We start from the raw sequence: 5,052 nt of genomic DNA, 5'->3' as shown, positions 1-5,052 counted from the left end.
TACAATTCTGATTTCCTGCTGCATATACCTCATGTGATCATACATATCGTGTCTATGCTGGTTTAGGCTATTTATCGTATGTGAGTGTTCTAAGAGCTGATCAGTTGCTAAACCAAACCATGCTGAATCAGAATGACGAGGTGGCTCGGGTACCGGGGCGGGTAAACCCCAAGTAGGAATAGGTATCTCTGTTACCCGGACACGCGATGTTTCTCCCCTATGGTACGTAGATCGAGGTGGGAAAGAAGTGTGCTCAGGTGGACGCACTGAAATGCGAGCAGTCTGACGGTTTCTAATGGTAGGTGGGGGTACTGGTGCATGCTGTACAGGTGGAGTAGGGGATCTGGGTGCTCTAACAGGTGAACGATAAGCACTAGTAGCTCCCTGTTCTACTACATTCCTAGGGGATTCCCTAGGGGGATAGGTGTCACAACGATAACCCGATAAGTCGGGTTGATCTGCGGGTACCTCGCGTGGAATTACCACATCTGCACCTTCTTCTATTTCCTCTGGCTCCTCCTCAGTTTCTTCTTCCGGATCCTCTTCCTCCTCCTCAAGCTCTGTTGGTAGGGTATTAGGTACACGATCAGTAGATCTTGACATATTCCTGCACAATTGTTAGTGATAAGAATAATATCCTTCTATATTAATCATAGTAAGATACGTGCAGGTATTTATACACATAAGCACAAATAATCGTTTATATACACAAATATTTATTTATTATATTTTATACACATATGTTGCTGTTTTTACCTATTCGATTGTTTATCGACTTCTTCTCGAATTTCCTCGTACAAACAAGTCCGTTATTACGTTCCGGACCATAATAACCCACTTGTCCATTCGCGTTCATCACGAGAATCATTCGTGTATATTAATTAATATTATTTTATTCCCAGAGTTAATCGAGCCTACGGTTATCTTAGGGTATCCTAAGGGACATCCTAATTCTTTATAACCAATGGCTCTGATACCAACTTCTGTCACACCCCGACTAGGTAGTTGCGGAAGCGTAATACGGGAATGTAACAGATAACACTGGTATCAACAACATTGTTTATAAAGAAATTCATAAACTAATTTACATCATAATACATGGGTTGGTACTAAGTTTACAAACTAGATGAGGAAAACACATAACCGGTTTACGAGCTTCTTATACAGTATTATATCAGCGTCTATTCACAGCTATTCAACTTTCTTCCTAACACCAAGCATGTAAGCAAATCATTCCACTTTTGCTTTACCTGAAAAGTATGTTAAAACGGGTCAACTACGTCTAGTTGGTGAGTTTCAAGTTTCACGAGTATCAATGAAATCAGTTCACGAGTTCGTAAAGTTTACAGTGTGTATGTATATATGTCTGTGTATGATGCATTATACTAAGCCACAAGTGAAACCGAAACGAGCTACACTGCATGGCCTCTCCTGCCCATGCACTCCTGTTGGCATTTAACAGCCAATTTGCCCCATGTATGTACTATGTCTAACACCACATAGCAGTATGTAAATATAATGACAATGTGCAACTGGTTTTACATATGTTCCGGCTTACCCCACCGGCTCTGTCACAGTTGGGTTTGTCAAACCGATAGTACTATCCACACGCCACCGGCACGAAGTTAATCACTTGTGTTTGTGGGGACTTGTCAAGTGTTAGTACTTAGATAATCCACATCATCACACGTTTTCAAGTATAACAGTTTATGTAAACATGCTTTTCACCCCAAAAGTTCGTAAAACAGTTTAGAAAGTGGGGGTCGTGAAACTCACCTTATTGTAGTTCGCACAGAATTTACGTGTCAGTAAATCAATTGCCTCGTTTATAGCCTGATTCCTATAAACGGTATCGTATCGTTAATACTAGTACAGTGTTCAAGCTAAGTCGGGCTGTATAGATAATCTGGGTATAGCTGTTAGGCCCAGAACATGACCATAGTCTTAGATTGTGACGTTGTATACTATGAAATGTTTAAAACTGGATTTGGCTCAGTTTCACCGTTTTCCGAGCCTAGCTCAGTTGATCGTTTATACGTTTCGGGATTAGGTAAGATCACATAAAACTTAAGTAAATATATTTATTGATAAAATAAGTTGATTTATGAAAGAATTTTAAAGTTTCGGTATCTGGTTTGATTGCAGGGCTCGTTTCCGTTTTCACACGGGTTTGATTATACAAAACGCGCACAATCCACCCGAATTGTCCGGAATTTTCGTAAAAAGTTTGTTTTTATTAATATCATTCAAAAATATGATATTTGACCACTTTCGATATTTTGATATACCAGTCAGTCCGTTAAACACAAAACTGCCGGTTTCGTTAAAACAATTATAATTTAAATCTTTGATAAATCATAACTAAATATGTAATTATATATAAATTATGTAAATTTTTGTAAAAATACATTAAGACATGGAGAATTTTATAAAAATATTTCCAGAAATTTTATGATTAATTATTTATTTATAAAAATTCATTTAATCGGTTACAATCGTGTAATAAATGGCCCGTTTATATCAAACGACCTCCAAAAAATCCGATAATTTTTACCAATGGCCTCAATGTCATTACATAGCCTCTGCAAAATTTCCAGAACCTAACTCTTTTGAAAAAATGCCTTTTTGTGCGTTTTTCGGCTGTTAAAATTCGGTTAAGCCATGATCGCACAAACCATACTTAGACATTTCCAATGATTCCCAAAATTTACCAGTGATCTTACCATCCCATATAAAACTTTAAAACCAAGTTTCATAATTTTTCAATATGTTTAGCTATTTTTCCCAAATAAACGCTCATAAACGGGAATAAATTCACCAAATATTCTCCGTTTATCGAAAAATTACCAAATTTGAACAGGGACTCATTTATATGATCCCTAATGTCCCTGAAAGTTTTCACAAGCTAACAACAAGCACGTCACAACCTAATACTAAACAGCCCCTAAACGAGTATTACGGATTTACCTTGTCGGTTTTCGATGAATTTTGCTAGCTTAAACGACTTTCCGGGTCTCGGGTTGCAAACTCAGTATATCTACATATCATGTAACATCAAACCAAGCATAAATCATCCATGTAACAGCCTTGATAATTAGGGTTTCGGTTTTGGGTTCAAACCGAACTTTCTAACCGTAAAAACGTTGTATTCATGTTCTAATCCGTGTTTTTGACCAAAAAAGTATATGTTCCAGGTTTGTAAACATGTTTAACATCAAAACATATTTTTACTTGATTTTTAGGGCTTTTGGATGGTTAAACATGTTTAACACTAATCAAAACATGTTTATATGATAATCATATGGATCAAACTTTGTTAAAACTTGTTAAAATTGAATCTTACCTTAGGGTTTTTGGAAGAAACTTGAGAGAACAGAGCTGGACCTCAAAAGTTTATATGTTGAAATGAATATCAATAGCTTAAGAATAAAGTTATGTAAAAGAAAACAAATGTGGTGTTTGGTAGCATGTTCCGATCGGAACTTCTTATGGAGCCTTAATGGGCTGTTTTGGCCCATTAATTTATATATACCAGCCCAAACATGAAAAGCCCATTTTAAGTTTAGTTCGGGTTCGGTTTTTCGCAAGAAAATTAATTCGGGTGTAAGAAATAGCGTAAAAACGAGTGTTTTTCAGCTTATTTTTGTAAAATAAGAAAAACGTACTGACTCGTTGTAAAATTCCAAAATATTTTCACGGATTGCTTAGAACATGTCATATAAGTGTTTTATAAATCTTTTTCGGCTAACGGATGCTACAATGCTTGTTTTGATATTAACGATTGCGTTTAAGCTTATAGCGTATCGATAAACGAAACCTTTTTCGTTTAAAGAGTTTTAAACGTACCGAGGCCTAAATATCAATATGTTAGCCTCTATAACATATATATAACTCGTATATGACCCCTCTGTATGTATACGGGTCATAATTAGTATCGGTCGGTTACTCGTTTAAGCACTACGAATTAACCGATTTATCGTTTATTTGTTACGTAAAGAATATAGTGTACCACGTTTTGTCATGAATGTCACAGTCACTCTCCTCCAACACCGTCACTCTTCTCCACCGTTGTGCTCCTCCATATCAGAAAGGTTTGATTTTCGTTTTCCCCCTAAAACCACTTTGATTGTAGACAAAATTTCACATACTGTACAGTGTACATACACCCATTTTGCAGCCAATTTTAGATTTTTTTAAACAGTTTTATTATTGATCTTTTAATTTATTTTTTTATTGTTTTCTCCGAAAATCTGTTTAATTAAGATTTTTTTATTAATTTTCGTTTTTTTGTTAATATTGAATAAACCAAATCTGTAACTTGTAGCATTATTATTATTATTATTATTGTGGGTATTATTATTATTATTATTATCATTGTTGGTATTATTATTATTATTATTATTATTATTATTATTATTATTATTATTATTATTATTATTTTTGTGTGCGCAATTATTATTATTTTTGCTGCCGTTGGGGGTCCAAAGCAAAAGAGTGAGCTTCTTGTAACCTGGCTGCCGTTGAGCTGTATCTGCCTTCATCATCTTCACGGTATACTCGTTCCTTTCTCACTATTATTATTATTATTAGTATTATTATTATTATTATTATTATTATCATTAGAACATACGTGATCCGGATCTTTGGAGTTTATTTTCATTTTAAGATCCCTTGACTATTATTGTTATTGCTACACAATATTATTATTATTATTATTATTAGTTTCTGTTACTATTATTATTATTATTATTATTGATTTGGTGTTCTATTGCTTGTGTTTGCGTGATTAGTTGCAACCATAAAGCGTAGGAACCATGACTATTACTTGAGACCATGTCCTGAAACGAGGGGTGTAGGAAAGAGTAAAGATAGGGAGCGTATATTGCGTTTGGCTTCTTGGAATGTAGGAACATTAAATGGTAAGTTGCTAGAATTGGTAGATGTGCTTAAAAGACGTAGGGTTCAGATAGCATGCCTCCAGGAGACTAAGTGGAAAGGACATAGAGGGGCTGAGTGTAATGGGTATAAGTTGTGGTACTCGGGGTCTGATGG

The sequence above is a fragment of the Bidens hawaiensis genome, unplaced genomic scaffold (assembly GCF_021521415.1).
Source record: "Bidens hawaiensis isolate Kalapana, Puna unplaced genomic scaffold, B.hawaiensis_p1.1 tig00031755_1, whole genome shotgun sequence".
In the NCBI taxonomy this organism is placed as follows: Eukaryota; Viridiplantae; Streptophyta; class Magnoliopsida; order Asterales; family Asteraceae; genus Bidens; species Bidens hawaiensis.
The sequence above is the reverse complement of the archived record's forward strand: the minus strand, read 5'-3'. Positions refer to the sequence as shown.